General features: G+C 45.7%; 1 protein-coding gene and 1 long non-coding RNA gene across 2 annotated transcripts in view; one reads left to right on the top strand and one right to left on the bottom strand.

Annotated features, from left to right (window-relative positions):
- The window catches only part of Socs5 (suppressor of cytokine signaling 5), a 30,370-nt gene extending 30,157 nt beyond the window's left edge, over window positions 1–213 (bottom strand). Inside the window, exon 1 of the mRNA XM_006524674.4 lies at window positions 11–213. The gene's annotated coding sequence lies outside the window, so the exon portion shown is untranslated. The remainder of the gene's footprint in view (window positions 1–10) is intronic.
- Gm30510 lies at window positions 144–15,736 on the top strand. Its single transcript, XR_877091.1, has 2 exons — window positions 144–233; window positions 14,227–15,736. It is a non-coding gene; the product is annotated as a predicted gene, 30510 (long non-coding RNA).
- Window positions 15,737–16,607: the final 871 nt, after the last annotated feature.

The raw sequence follows: 16,607 nt of genomic DNA, 5'->3' as shown, positions 1-16,607 counted from the left end.
GGCAGCCTACCGTGACCAATGGCAGGCGGGGCTCCAGGTGGGCGGGACTCCCGGCGGCCAATCCAGAGGCGGGTAGGTGAAGGCCGGAGGAGGGAGGCTGGGAGCTAAAGAGGGGAGGCCGGCGAGTTAAGGAGGTCCGGCCGCGCTGGTGCGTGCTGTGCGCGGCTGCCATTTTGGAGTCGGGCAGCTGAGACAAGCGGCCGGGTTCGGCCGAAGAGGGAGGAGCCAGTCAGGTGGGAGAGAGGCTGACACGTGGGCGGGGTGGGCGGGGCCAAGCGGGCTCGGACTGGAGGGGAGGGGGAGAGGCCCGGGAGGCTAGGAGGCTGGAGAGGGTCACGTGGCCGTGGAACGGGCTAGGGGTGGGCGCTCGGGTGGAAGGTCAACCCGAGGTGCGGGTGGGGAGTAGCTTTGTTCCTTTGGGCTCCGTTAGGGAGACCAAGGGGAAAATGCTGAATGGAGGTTGCGAGTGCCGGGTAGGAAAAAAATGTGAATGAGTCTCCCTAGCTCCCTTCAGCATGGAGCCATCCGAGTCACTGAATTCCAATATTCAACGGGAAACCGGGCACCTCATTGAATTCAACTCTTCCTATCCAGGCTCTCAGCTGCCACGAAGATGAGTCATACACGAGGGGAGGGGTGTTGTCGCTTCCTCTCTTTGCTTGCATTTTATGTGGATCGCCCCGGCCGTGGAAATGACAGCAAGGACAGAGAAGTGAATGGGGGGTTGTGATACCCGCGAGACTCCTCAGCTGCCCCTTTAGAACCGTGGTTACCACCGCTTCTTGGCCTTTTGGCTAAGATCAAGTGTAGAACCGTGGTTACCACTCGTAAGCTAACTGGCCACTTCTTAGACATACTACTTTCCGGTGCTCAGACAAAAAGACTTGTTTACTTCATGATTCAAATACAGTAGTCTGTTCCCCCTGCGTATCTCCCCAAAGTGGTCCTTCTATCAGCGGCATACACATAGGGTCACACACACCTTAGTCCGGTTTGTTTGAAACAGTCTCACTGTATAGCCTAGCATGATTTGGAACGCAATATGTAGCCCAAGCTGTCTTCTAGGTAATGGTGCTCCTACTTCAACCTGCTGAATATTGAGATTTTTGACCACCTTTAGTCTTTAATGCTTTGCAGTGGGACCGGCAGACTACCTTTTTCTTGAAGGCTTTTCTTAGACTCTTTTCAGCCCCACCCTACCTTTCTTAACATTGTACACCCTCAGATTGCTTTCTCAGTTATTTTTCAACTGTCTGTTCTCTTTGACTCCTTGAGAGTAGCAGGTTCTGGCCCTCAGCCCTCTTATTTGGAAGGCACACAGTGCACAGGAGATGATCTAGCCATTCAGATAGAATCACGGATGGACGTCCGGCGTCCGGTCAGTGAGGGCCAGATCTGCATTCCTAAGCAGCTTTTAGCCGCTCTACTTGTCTATTGGAGTAAGTTCCACATTGGAACCCATACTTTCCGAACTTCCCCAAGCCTTCTCCTCCTCTGTTCCTTGTATTGTTTTACAGTACCACATTAGCTTTCTCTCCAGAGCTCTTGGAACCAGAGAACAAGCCTCTCTCCACTTTCTTACTGCTCCAGCATCTCCCTATCTGCTATAATTTGGACCTGGGATGTTCTTCACAGGCCTATGAATTACTCTTGGTCCTTGGCATGAAGGTGGTGTACCCTTTAAAAGACAGAGAGGCTAGTGGGAAGCTTTAGGTCATGGAGGGGGGTTATAGTGAGTTGTGAGACCCTCATCCTTTTGCTTCACTTCCTGTGCAGGATGCGAGCAGTTTTGTTCTACAGGCTCTGCCCTCTTCTAGTGAGCTTTAGCTGTTAGCCTGACACACCTCAGCATTATCTGAAAGGAAGCTCACATGGAGGACTACCTTGATCAGCTTGGCTCTTGGATGTGTCTGTCAGCATTTTCTTGGTTGCTCATTGTTGTAGGAGGGCCCAGCCCTTCTTGGCCTTGCATCCCCTGGGCAGTGAACTTGTCAGTCTTTCTATGAGAAAGGCAGCTAGCCTTCCTACGCTCATCATTGCAGTGCTGTAAACCTGACCGACACACTTCTCATGGTGTCACACTGACCACTGATCGTATGAGCTAAGCGCCGTCTCTCCATTTTGCCACCTTCGCTTCCTCCCTTGTGCCATTTAATCATTAGGCCAATATTTATTCAGCATTTTAGTATTAGCTCAAGATGTAATGGTCAACAAAACTGACAAGGTTGCTGATGGGGCAACACAAACCATATGCGAGTAAATTAATAACTCGGTAAGCCAGGAGTGACATGCGTTCCAAAAACCAAAACAGGAGAAGCTAGCAGGACCTCTGAGTTGTTCCTGGGCTTCTCACTGCAGGTGCCCTGCCTGCCTCTTGCTTCTCCTCAGAGGGGACTGCCCAGGTTCTCACCTGCTCTTGGGTTGTTCTCCTTCATCTGCTCAGGGTGTGTCCTGTTTCTATCTCTGATGCCTAAGTGAGAATCCTCCACATAGATGGTAAGCTGTTCTTGCCTCGGATCAGGATCACGGGGGACACTGAAGAGTTTGTTTGTTAGCTACTCTGTAGCCCTAAAACTCATGCTGGTCTTCCTGTCTCATCCTCTTGAGTGCAGAGATTACAGCTATGAGCCACCATGTCCAGCAGGGGTAATGCTATCCATCTCTGTGCCTGTACAGTGCCTCGGCTCAGAATAGATGCTCACCGTGAGTGTTCATTGAATCGTGAGTGCCCTGATGCTCGAGTCAGGCTACCACAAGAGCAGCCCTAGCCCAACGCAGAAGGCAAGGCTCACACGCTGAGTGTGGTAGTGGGGATGTTTAGAGGTAGAAGACAGGATGATGAATGAATGGATTCACCTGGCTTGGTGCCTTCTAGACCTAGAATTCCATGATGTTGTACTCCACGCATGACAGCATTTGCTTCATGTGTACTCCTTACTCGGCAGTGCCAAGCACACGTGGTCAATTTAGAAGTACCCTTTGTTTCACATGGCAAGCCTCAAACCCGAAGAACTGTGGGTGCATTGCCAGGACAGGCCCTGCAGGAGGTCTCAGTGGCCACTTCACTTTGTGTTTCCAAGCCCTTGGGTATTGCACCCCAACAGGGAACAAGCTGTTGCCAGTTCCATCATAGTCTTTGTAATTAAATCCAAGTCTGGCAGAGGGCAGTGCATAATTATGAAGTATTATTATGGTTTTTATCATTATTAGGCACCCAGCTGCCCAGCCCAGGAAACCACAGTAGTAAAACACTGAGAACCGAGCTCCTCTCCCAGCTGGCATGAATAAATACCAGGTGTATTGGCACAGAGCTTTGCAGCTCCACACTCAACGAGATGAGACCTTCTGTCCCCTCCTCTTGGGGAGATCCAATTTTGAATGAATGGAGAAAGGAAATACAAACACAGACCTTTGCCATCACCCCTGAATCAAATTCATTTTTCTACATCTCCCGAGAACAGTTTCTTCTCATCTGCATATTTATTGCATAAATCTTTTCCAACTTTATCCTTGACCTGTACACTTCCTGAACATTATTCTCCAAATCTCCTGAGAGCGTGTGGGATTTGTGAGGGCTTGCGAGGGGTACAAAGAAGGGATGCCCAGAAAGCACAGCCGTGTGTGCAGTGAGCTCCTCCTCCTCCTCCTCCATGTGTGCAGTGAGCTCCTCCCCCATGTGTGCAGTGAGCTCCTCCCCCATGTGTGCTGTGAGCTCCTCCTCCCCCATGTGTGCAGCGAGCAACTCCTCCTCCTTGTGTGCTGTGAGCTCCTCCCCCATGTGTGCAGCGAGCTCCTCCCCCATTTGTGCAGTGAGCTTCTCCTCCTCCTCCATGTGTGCAGTGAGCTCCTCCCCCATGTATGCAGCAAGCTCCTCCCCCATGTGTGCAGTGAGCTCCTCCTCCTCCTCCATGTGTACAGTGAGCTCCTCCCCCATGTGTGCAGTGAGCTCCTCCCCCATGTGTGCAGTGAGCTCCTCCCCCATGTGTGCAGTGAGCTCCTCCCCCATGTGTACAGTGAGCTCCTCCCCTATATGTGCTGTGAGCTCCTCCTCCTCCGTGTGTGCAGTGAGCTCCTCCCCCATGTGTGCTGTGAGCTCCTCCTCCTCCATGTGTGCAGTGAGCTCCTCCCCCATGTATGCAGCGAGCTCCTCCCCTATATGTGCTGAGCTCCTCCTCCTCCATGTGTGCAGTGAGCTCCTCCCCAATGTGTTCTGTGAGCTCCTCCCCCATGTGTGCATCGAGCTCCTCCCCCATGTGTGCAGCGAGCTCCTTCCCCATATGTGCAGTGAGCTCCTCCTCAGTGCTGTGCTTGGTATTTGCACTCACGGTAGCTGACTCCATCTGCAACACCCTCTGGGATAGCTTTCACATCCCTACTTCTTTCAAGGTCACAAAGACTTAGTAAATGACAGAGCTGAGATCCCAAAAGAAACTCAAAAAGTTGGTGATTACTCAAAGTGACTTCTCCATACCGGCAGCTGAATGGAAGTATCAGATTTCACCTCTTTCTATCAACTTAAAAATGGTTTCCTGTACAAAGTAGATTTTAAGCTGAGCACTGGAAGGACAGTTCGGAAGTGCTGTTGGGGGAACGGTGCCAAATAAGGACGCCGTGCTGGCCATCAGCCTAAAATCAATCAATAAGAAGAGGTTTCTGTTGTTACTCAGAGATGAGTCATGCTATGTTCTTCAAGTACCTTCATTGTCTCGGCTGCTCCAAAGGGAAAGTCAACAGTAAGATGCTGGGTGAAGGCGTGGGCTGAGGAAGGGTGGGTCAAGGATGGAGGCAGGATGAGTAGGAATGAGTTCCCCCCACTGCAGAATTTCCCGAATGGCTGGGCAAGTGGTGCATCCAGCCTTGGCTTCTGAGGCAACCAGAACTAGGGCAGACTGTTGCAAAAGATGTTTGTAACTGGTGTCTACACAGCAGTTTCCTGTTTTTTTCTAAATCAATTGATTAATGACTAATAAAATAATTTATCTAGTACTTGCTATATCTTATGAGGAATTCCACTTCAGCTATTTTTAGTGCTTCTTTTCGGGGATTTAAAATTCTATAGAACACCCATTTTAAATGTACTAGTTTGTTCTGTTTTGAAATATATACATCCCTTTGTAACCATCATGATTATAAAGAAATCAAGCATTTTCGTCTCTCTCAGAAAAGGCTCTATGCCCATTGGCAGCAAGAATTTTAATTCAGCATCATATATAATATGTGAATATACATATAGGTTCTTGGGATCAAATTCAGGGTCCCGTCTATGCTAGGCGTGGGCTCTAGATGCTACAGCCTCCCCTCCCTCAAACTGTATTTAAATGTCTCCAAAATCTAGATCTCCAGTCAGCCTCTACCTTACTTCAAATCCTAGATTCCATTTTCATATGTGTTTCAGCTGTCTTCCTGGAAGTTACAAACAGGTGCTCAACCAAACCAATCCAATGGCAAACGCTATCCCTTATGTACAGCTAAACGCCCCTTCCTGTTGCTGCTTCCCTCCCAGAGTAGTTTGTCATCTACCAGGTCATATTCTCCCCATCCCTCTGTGTGTGTGTGTGTGTGTGTGTATGTGTATGTATGTGTGTGACTCTATGTATGTGAAGTGTGTGAGTGTGTGTGCATGGGTATGTATGTGAGTGTGCATGTGTGTGTATGTGTGTGAGTGTGTATGTATATATGAGTGTGTAATGTGTGTATATGAATGTATGCATGTGAGTGTGCATGTGTGTGCGTGTATGTGTGTAATGTGTATATATATGTGTGTATGTATGTGAGTGTGCGTGTGTATGTATGTAAGTGTGTAATGTGTGTATATATGTGTGTATGTATGTGAGTATGCATGTGTGTGTGTATGTGAGTGTGTAATGTGTGTGTATGTATGTGAGTGTGTATGTATGTGAATGTGTGTGTATGTATGTGAGTGTGTATGTATGTGAATGTGTGTGTGGAGTATGTGTGCATGTGTACTTGTGAGTGTGAGTGAGTAGGTATGTGAGTGTATAATGTATGTGAGTGTGTGTGTATATGTGTGTGAATGTGTGTAGAGTATGTATGTGTATATATGTGCATGTATATATGTGAATATGTGTATGGAGTACATGTGCATGTGTACCTGTGTAAGTGTATATGTGTGTGTGAGTATGTGTGTTTCAAGAATTTTTCTCCTGTCTGTCTTCCACCACCAGAGTCCATATGTGAGTGTCATGCATGCAAACTTCTGTCTTCCGGTTTCTCCTGTCTTCTCTGAGCTAGCTCATTTGCACAATTGCATGAAGCTGCTAACCAACTCCTTTCTTCATGCTCCAATTCGCCCACCAATCTGCCACTGTCATTTTCTTTAGAAAACCCAGATCTGTCTGTTTGAATCTCCTGTTTTCACGGCTGCCCAACTGTCTGTAAAGTAGCACTGGTTTTTTTTTTTTTTTTTTTTTCCTCAGCATTGCCCCTTCTGGGCAATCTCCCCTTCTGGACATCCCTACTTCTCTCTTAGATGTATATGTTCCCCCCTTTTTCGTTTATCATTACATTTTTACCTTAATTTTGCCTCCTTTGCTTGAAAACTGTTTTCTTACAGCCCCGATGAAAGGACTTCCCTTGGTGAAGCCTTTGCCCTGTGCCCCACAGATGGTCCTCTCTGACGGGTTCTCTCCCAGAACACTGCCCTATGCCCTGGAGACAGTCCCCTCTAGCATTTCCCAGAACGCTGAGCCTGTGTGTATCATGTCACTGCGGAAAGAGAGCAGGAGGCTGCAGCAGAAGACCTTGGTGGAAAATCGGTGCTTATCTGCTGTGCTCTCCAGTCCAAGTCAGAAACACCTCCAAAACTTGGTTCTTTCACTTGGAGAATGGGCATTAAAACAACTGTAGCTAGAAATCTGTCTCCTAATGGATTTTGAGCAGCTCTAGTGAAAACCCAACATCTGAACATTTTCTATCCCCTTCTGCTAACTTATTGCCTGCTCTGTAGACTGGCTTGTGGCAGAATTTACTTACTTTTTTTTTTTTGAGGCATATTTTCCCAATTGTTACCTCAGTTAGCTCTCTTTATGTGGTCTCTATACTGTTTCTTCAGAAGCCACTCTGATAGGCTCTGCCCTTTTTATAATTAGTTCTTGGCTTTATAATTAGTCACATAAAGTTCTCAGAACAAATGAAATGAATATTCATAATTTATTTTAGAAACCTTTTTTTATTCAATTTTTCAAAGCCATTATCTGTGGGCCTGTTCTAGGCACCAGACCATACAAAGATGAGCAAGATTAACACATCACAGGTATGACTAGGATAACAAATCCAAAGCAGTAAGGATTCTGATCCGCACAGTTAAAAGGTGCTACAAATAGCTCAGAACACTGGTGTACCTGGAGTGGTCAGGGTAAGGCTCCCTGAGGAGACGCATTTGGTCAGAAGGAAGCACACAACACACAGCTCCAAGGGTATCCCAGGCAAAGGCAAAGACACTGACGAGCCCCAAGGCAAGAACACAAGGAAGAAGCCAGAGTCTTGGTAGAATTACAAAGAACGGATGAGGTCACTGTGAAGCTTTGAGGGTCTGAGTGAAGAGTTGAAATCTTACTCTAAATGCAACCATTATCCTTTGGAGCATTTTAAGCAGGAGTCTGATAGGACTTAGATATTAGGGTGCAATTACTTGCTTTCTACATCGCTTTTAAGTGATTTTAGGGAATGCATTCATGGGGCAAAGGATCAGGAAGAAGTCCAGTTGCTTTGGTGCAGGCTACAGATGCTAAGAATCTGGACCAGGGTGGTAGTGATGAAGACGAATTGGAAAAGACAATGTCAAGAGATCTTTTCAGATAGAACTGAGCAGTTTCACTGATGGATTCAGTGATGACAAGGGGAAGCTACCAAATATAAGTAACTTGGTAAAAATTCAGTCTATTGAGTACCAGCTCCATGGCAGGCTCTGAGATGATAAAACGTGAACAAGACACAGCCCTTGCCCTAAAAGAAATTCATTATGGGAAAGAAAATATAATCTTGTCACGTCTGTGGAATATTCAAGCACAGGTTGTGCACAAGTTGGTGTGTAGCACCAGGACCCCTGGTATATATATTGAAGTGGCCAAGAGCCTCACTTCTGACAAGCTATCAAACTCTTAGCATTTATTATTATATGCAGAAAGCCACATTTTAGAGGAAATGATGTCTTCCCCTATGTGTTTGTTTTGGTCTTTTATAAAATAGCTTTCCCTGTGTGGCTCAAGCTGCCTTGAACTCACATTGAAAACATCTCTGACTGATTGGTTGACTTGAAAAGAGGAAAAGAGCGATATAAAAAAATATCCAAGAGACTGAAGATATTGGAAAGAATGGAGTGTACAGCTGTGGAGAATCAGCGCCAGTTTGGGTAGACATCTCCAGCAGCTGCTGCTTGGCTCCTATCAACAATATACCTTGGATCATTGATTTGATTTTTTTTTTAATTAAGAGCATCTATACCTTTTATGAAATTACCTTATACCTCTGAATGATTTCTCTTAAGCTTTTTTTTTCTTTTTGGTATGGATTCAACCAAATATTCTCATATGTCAGGAATCAAAACAAAAAGGTATACTGTAGTCTCTCTCCTCCCATCCCCTCTTACTCAGTTCTCCTTCACCCTAAGGGTTGAAATAGCTGTTTAGGTTGTTCCTTTGTGTATTTTCCATGTTTCTTCAAATACAAGCACTTCTTGTGTATATTTTCTCTTCTCTTCCGACATGAGAAGTAGCAGGTTGTATTCCCGTATCTGCACCCTGCTTTTCCCTCTAGCATTGTAAGTGTGAGATTTCTCCTGTCTGTTGGAACACAACTTCCTCATCCTTTCGACAGCTGTATAGTATTACCCTGCAGGATAGGCTCTGGTTTATTTAACCATCCCCTATTGATGACCACTTGGATTGTTTCCAGTCTTTTCTGTTTATTACAAACAATCCTGCAATGAATAACCTGGTATGTATGTATGTATGTATGTATGTATGTATGTATAACCTGGTATGTATGTATGTATGTATGTATGTATGTATGCATGCATGTATGCATGTATGTATGTGTATGTATGTATGTTTGTGTGTGTATGTATGTATGATGTATGTATGTATATGAATGCATGTATGTGTATGTATGTATGTGTATGTATGTATGTTTGTGTGTGTATGTATGTATGATGTATGTATGTATATGAATGCATGTATGTGTATGTATGTATGTGTATGTATGTATATGTGTGTGTGTATGTATGTATGATATATGTATGTATGTGTGTGTGTATGTATGTATGTATGTGTGTGTGTGTGTATGTATGTATGTATGTAAGCAAGAATAGGCTCCAGACAAATTCCCAGACGTTTCCCCGGCTATAATAAACTTCAATAAAGATTTCTGAAAGAATGTTCTGAGATGGTGTGACCAGATTACCCAATCAGCACCTTGGCTTTCCGAGGATTGACTTTGACGGTCCGTGAAGAGTACTTCCTCATTCTTGTCCTGGAATTGACATCTTTGTATTTTCTCCGACAAGGAAATTAAAAACCATTCAAACTGCCTTTTCTTGAAGGCATAAAGAATACTTGGAGTGATGTGGGTCAGTAGACCATGCCAGGAAATTCGGTAAGGGAGAGCAGGTCTGAGACGGGGAGACTTGGTGGGTATATACCCAAGACTTAGGCGAGTCCCCACTGCCTGCCAAATTCCTGGCCTGGAACACATGCCACACTCTCCATATAAGGAAATGTGACCTGTGGTCATATAGACCCAGAACAGAGTTCTCCATGCTAATGAGGTACCAAAAGGCCCTGAGGGTTTAGCCAATAAAATTCCCTTACCAGACATTTCTCTCTGCAAAAGGTATTTAATCTTGGGCCCAACCTGAGAAGTTGGTACAGTATGGTATGCGTCCATTTTCCACAATGAACAGCCAATAAACAGTTTAGAACCATGGAGTGTCTCTTTCATCAAGATCCACCATGAAGAGCGTGTTCTCCTGGAGAAGGTCTCTCTGTGCCTCCAGCCACAACCACCATCAAGCTAAGGGCAGTCACTGCTGAGCTAAGTAGGAGCTCCCCTCCCCCAACCCCTCCTGGCCCTGGGCTAAACACCATCCTTAGCCTTCAGGGGCCCAACTCTGCTCTCACCTCCTCATTACTCAGCAACACCTAGATGTTCAGGAGTTTGGGAGGCCCTGGCCTGGCCCTGTTGCAGACCTATGCGCCCCCACCTCGCCCACCCCACACCCCCCCCCAGTCCCCAGCTTCTCTGTGCAGTTCTCCAGCAGTGACTGGGGACCCAGAAGCCAGGGAATACCAGCTTTGGCTTTCTCACATCTCAGCTGGTGGCTTTCCCACTCCCAGAGATAAGGTATCTTTGAGCTTCCCTGAAGCCCAGCACCCACCCAGTCAAACTCCCTAAGTTTTGCCTCCTGAGCAGCAGTGCCCTGTAGCAGGGTGGAACTCTGACCATCAGTGAGTGGATTTGAAACCCTTAATTCCCTGTGTGATGCCTCTCTGAAATGAGGTATCAGATAGGGATGCTATGTTTGTAAGTGAAGACTTAAATGAATCCTGACCCCACCAGCATCAGTCCTGCCTTTGCCCTGGGGCACATAGCTTATGATGATTTTTTTTTTTTAATTGCCAAGGCTTCTCTTTTCCTCATAGCGGATACTATCCTTTTGCTGATGAATGTTTAAGTGAATGTTTTTCACTTAAACATTCTACTCACCTTTGGCTAGCATATAGCTTCCTCCCCCGGGCAAGGCATGGATGCTAACCCTAGGATGTATTCAAAATCCAATCAGGGAAAAATGACGAATGATGAAAGGATTCGTCTTCCCGATCTCTGAGTATCTGTAGAGAGTGTCACTCTACTGAATACTCTTTATTTGTGGGACCATGGACCCTTATTCTCAGCCTTGAGAACAGTGACATCCCAACCCTAGCCCCCACCTCCTTGCAGCAGGAGTGAGCATATGGCTTAAACCATACAATACACACTATCCCTTTGGCTACAGTGAGTGAATCTAGACAGTCTAAGATGAGTCCCCATTGAAACTGGAGTTATTTGGACACATACAGGGGAAGCTAGACCGAGAGTGCAACTAATATTAAAGAAGCCTAATTGAAAATGCTTAAAAATAAAACCAATACTAAAGATGTTGCATTTCAAAGCACATGAAGAGGATTAGCTAGGTCCTGGGTACGGTGTATGAGCCCTGGATCAAGCTTCGTTTCAACTATATATTCTAAAGCAATCACACTGGCTCCATTAACTACTTTTCTGTTGGTGTAATTAAACACCGTGACCAAGGCAGTTAGTAGAAGGAAGAGTTTATTTGGGACGACAATTTCAGAGGATTAGAGCCCACCTTGGTGGATGGCATGGCAGCCAGAGACAGGTGTGGCAGCAGGAACAGGACGCTGAGAGCTAACTGCAAGCATGAAACAGAGTAAACAAGCTGGAAACCAAGTGAAGCTTTTCATCTTAAAACTCCCCCGCCCCGCCCCACCCCGCCCCACCCCGCCCCGCCCCGCCCCGCCCCGCAGTGACACACACAGTGGACCAACAAATCTACCCTTTTATTTTACTTCAGTGTGTGCGTGTGCACGCATGTGTGTGTGTTTGTGCGCGTGTGCATGTGTGTGGGTGCATGTGGGTATGTATGTAGTGTATGCATGTGTATGTGGAGGGCAGATGTCTGTCCTTCCTTGAGAGCTCTCCTCCGGACAGCAGACTCCAGGAGCCTGCTCATCGCTGCCTCCCCAGGACTAGTGTAACAGATGTGCTTAGCTTTTGTGTAGACACTGGGGGCCCAGATTCGGCCTCACATTTATGTGGTAGGTGCTTAGCTGACTGAGCCATCTCTTCATCCCTAAACCTACCTTTTTGACTAGGCTACGTTGTCAAACACGCTCTTCTGTCAGATGAATTCAGTGAATTAGACCCCTGGTGTTGCCCATTAATTCCCAGAGTCCTCTATTCTTGGGAAGGGTAATGCTACCATTGGGTGGTACCCAGTGACTGACACCAAACCAGAGTTCTCTTTCTCTTCCCTGGAAGTCTATACGTAGATCCAGCACACTGGTAAAGCCGATGACTGAAGGAAACAAGTAGTAATCTGAACGAATTTACACCTGGTTATCTGCAGGGTCAGTTCTAGGTCACTTTCAGTAATGAATGAAATTGTTTGACTCTGTTTTTGGCTCCGGCTTACAATCATCTAGGCTGATTCACAGTTCACATGGAAGATCACTTAGAGGTTTACAGTTTCGTTTCAGTTATGGGAAACTGTAACCCAGAATCAAGTCAAGCCTGTCCTATTAGGCCATCTGTACCAGAAAGCTGTCATCTGCACTGGGCAGAGTGAGGACTGGTTAATGTCGTTCCTTCTTGTTAATGTGCATGTATCTGCATGTATGTGTGTGCATGAGTGTAGGTATCCATGGATAACAGGAGAGGGCGTTGGATCCCCAGAACTAGGGATACAGGCAGTGTGAGCTACCTGACATGGGTACTGGAAACCAAATTCAGGTCCTCTGCAAGAGCAGCAAGTACTCTTAATCATTAAGCCATCTCTCCAGATCCATAATAATCTTAATTCTGAAAATTAGTCTAAATTAGGTAGTGTCAAAAGCTTACCTTCTGAATTTACTCTCAATATTCTCAATCCAAAAGGCAGTGTGGTTGGAAATTATAGTTTCTAAAACACAAGTTGAAATATCTTCTACAATGAAAAATTATTTAGATTTATTGCATTTTGTGTCTATGAGCATGCATATATATGTGTGTACCATGTGCATGCCTGGTGCCTATGGAAGTCAGAAGGTACCAGATCTCCTGGTACTAGAGTTACAGGTGGGTGCAAAACACCCAATTGAGTGGGTGCTGGGAGTCCAACTGAGGTTCTCCAAATGAGCAAGGAGTTCTCTTAATCACTGAGCCATCTCTATATCCTCTCTTCTGCAATTTTTTGAGGCAATATCTCAAGAAATATATAGCTCAAGCTGTTACAGCCTTCCTACTGTTAAGATTATAGGCATAAGCCACCAGGCCTGGGTTTTTGCCTCAGCTAGATCAAATTTTTCAAAGGAAAACACTTACAGCCTCTGTTTGAATTTTTTACTGGGTTTAGAGGTGCATACCTTTAATCCCAGCACTTGGGAGGCAGAGGCAGACAGATCTGTGAGTTTCAGGACAGCCAGAGCTACATATCAAGACCCTGTCTCAAAGAAAGAAAGAAGGAAAGAAAGACAAAGAAAAAAGAAAGAGAGGAGGGAAGAAAAAAGAAAGAAAGAAAGAAAGAAAGAAAGAAAGAAAGAAAGAAAGGAAGGAAGGAAGAAATGAATTTATTTTTAACTAGAGTGCTATTTTGCCAGTGTCTTGAGGCATTAAGATATCAGTGACCAGTCTTAGAACAAACATAATACTTAGAAAATGATCTTTAAAATGTAGGCTCAGAACATTAATTGGATCATTTCAAACCTACTGACTAATTGATTGGATAGGCTCTGGTATAAAATATCCTTTGTTTCATTGTCTCCACTTTAAAAAAAAAAATCAACATACAAAATGCATAACATGTTCAGTGACTGGTTGTCATGCAACAAAAGACAGAGTGATGGATGCCACCTGTGTTTTACTAGAACACCGATTGCTTAGGCATGTGCAGCCAGAGTTGGATGGAGCTGGAAGAGGCATGTCTTCTCCAGGCAGAACCCCTGAGCCGGACAGAACTGTCAAAATGAGTGGGCCGTAAAGGTAGCTCCCAGGAGCACATAGCCATCAGTCAGACCTGGCCTTCTGCGAAGAGATTCACAGAACTCAGTTCAGTTCCCTAAGATGAGCTGAGAGTTCCTCCCAGATGCCTTGCATAGCTTTCTGGGTTCTACTGAGTTAGTCCTGTTTCTCCTGACTGGCACTCAAAGTTAAAGGCTGAAATTCTTCTACTTAGGTCTGCAAAAACACCCTAACAGTAATTAATTTTATAACATTAAACTCACTGGTCATGTGCTTTGCAGGGAACAAACATGTGTTCTGCAAAAGGGCTTGGCTGTACAGAATTTCAATGCCTCAAATGATGTAATTTCCTATCATATTTAGCCTGCCATTTTTAGTTCAGTGTTCAGATAATAGGAGTCTTCGAAGAAAAAGCTAAAGAGAGGCTGATTTGCCTGGTAGTACTTCTGTCCTTTTGTTCTTTTGGAATCTAAAATTAACCAACATCTGCAGTGTCAACAGGACTCCATATGGCATTCAAGTCTGCACTTTTCCTAAATACTGCATCCGAGGCTGTGGAACGGGAGAGGAATTCTGAGGTGATGATGGACTGAGTAGCGTGGACTGTGTAGCACTTCAGAGCTGGAAAACAACTTAACAAATGGGGCCTTAGTTAATCTTCACAACAATGTTAGGAGGCGAGAGATCAAGGTTTTTTATGCTGGCTCATTAAGTGAAATAACAGAAGTCCGCAGTGCCAAAGAGGCACGGCCCGTGTCACCAACCTGAGAAGGGGCAGTATCAGAATAGAGCGGAGGCCACCTGATTCCTCAGAACTCTACTGCCTTACCAGGGTCAAGTTAAGGACAGCCATGTTAAGTCAGAGCGTCTTCACAAGAACAGACCCCACAAATAACTGCCAGAAAAATTGAAAAGGAAAATTCAACACCAGAAATCAAAGAGCAAGCAAGTGTGTTTGAGTTTCAAGCGTTAGACTCATCTGATCAATTAAAATTAGTAAGTCAATTATTTCTGTGGACGTTTGTCTAGCTACTCCTCTCAGTTTCTGCTTGACTTCAAGACAGAAGTTTTCACCAAAACCCTGCTTTCCTCATAGTATGGTCCCTCTAACATCTGTGGTGGTCATATCGAGGACATCTAAAACCTTCTCTGTAGGAACTGTGGCAATGGAGACTCTTTCCTTCCCGTGCTAAGTATGACCTGTGTCTACTTGAGGGTTGAAACATTTTGTTTCCATTCAAACATCTGCAGGTTTTTGCAGATGCCTGTGAAGTGAGAGGCCGTGTTAGAAATACAGCTTGAGGTTGGAACATAGGCAGAGTTGGAAGGGCCCTGGTGTTTAAAGCATGAATAATGTTATTACCAGTCTTACTTTATAGAACTTTCTCCCCATCTCATGTAACTGCTTCTACCTTAAAATGCAGCAAGATCCAGTCGCTTCCATTTTTGGACGTTTGAGGTTTTAACACGTTTGACTGCTGGCGTTGCAGAAGGGGGAACACGTGTGTGCGCGACCTCTGAAAGGCGCTGACATTCTTCAGTACTGACCGGCAGTTATATTTCCAACAGGTGGGAATACAGGACAGCATTGGCAAAGGAGTCACTAGTGAGAATTTTAATCAGGATTTGGCCCAGCCACTGCTGGTTCTGTGGCTGCTTCACGATGTACATCTTTAGGAAAGATCTTCCACCAAGTGGAGAGTTGGCAAGAAGCGCCATTCGATTTTATTGACAGCAGAGCCACTCGAGCTCACTTGAGCTTACATAAAGCCTAAAGAGAACCGTTCCTGTTAGCTGTTTGAATGTACTCAAGGAGCCACAAACAGAAAAGCAGTATTTAATTCTGATGCCGTCCAAACATTCTCGAGACTCTAATAGGCTACCCAGTCTCTGTCCGAGATTTGCAGAAGGAAACTAAACATTTCTGAAAATGTTGTCTAGCCTAAACAGAATGTTCACTCCGTACCTGGCCACGGGAGCGATGAAGAGGGAGATGTGTGAAGAAAGGAATGGAGACTGGTGTGGGCTATCACCGGTAGGAAGTAGGAGATTTGGGGAGCTGCGGAGCCGGAGCAGGAACGCCTTGAGAAAGGAGGTTGCGCTCACTGGAGAAGGCGGTGCAATTTGTGAGGAAGGGGACCACGGGAGGCAACACCACGACAGTTGTGTAGCAACAGTCAGCGTGGACCATGGACCGACTCAAAGAAGACAAGGTGGAAGCAACTACAGAAGAAGGGGCGATACCCAGGACCCGAGGGGCGGTACCCAGAATCCCCACCCTTTGGCAGTCTCCACTCCTTCAGCCTGACCTCAGTTTTGCGTTTGTGTTTGTGTTTGGTTCCCTTTCCCCACCACTGCAACTAGAACAGTGTGTGTCCACAGGCTCAAGTGTGCTTAATTTAAGCCGTGTTCACCCACTGAGCTGTGTAGATGCGGGAACTGGCAGTCACTAGTTAGCAGTGACTTCAGCACTAATCAATCCGAACTGGAGCGATAGGAATGTGTTCCCACACCTTACCTCAGGCCTCAGCTAGTAGGATGGATGAGGACGCCTTGGAAGGACTCTCCTAGCTCCCACAACGTTTCTGCCTGACTCAGGGGGGAGGTTACTGTGTCAGAGCAAGCTAGCCCGTATCTATATTGCTGTTTGTCTGTCTGAACATTGAAGCACTCTGGTACACCCTGTTCTCTCGCAGGTCAATATTAGGCAACTGAGAATGACTGCGTATCGCTTTACGCCTAGAACATAGAAAGTAACTAGAAACAAGGGCACCCCCATGCTGGCCAAGGAGCCCTGCCGTTCTCGCACTGGTGCAGTAATAATTCACAGGACTCTTCTCTCTCCTCCTTTCTCTGCTTAGGCGCAACTGACC

The sequence above is a fragment of the Mus musculus genome, chromosome 17 (genome assembly GCF_000001635.26).
Source record: "Mus musculus strain C57BL/6J chromosome 17, GRCm38.p6 C57BL/6J".
Taxonomy (NCBI): domain Eukaryota; kingdom Metazoa; phylum Chordata; class Mammalia; order Rodentia; family Muridae; genus Mus; species Mus musculus.
The sequence above is the reverse complement of the archived record's forward strand: the minus strand, read 5'-3'. Positions and strand labels throughout refer to the sequence as shown.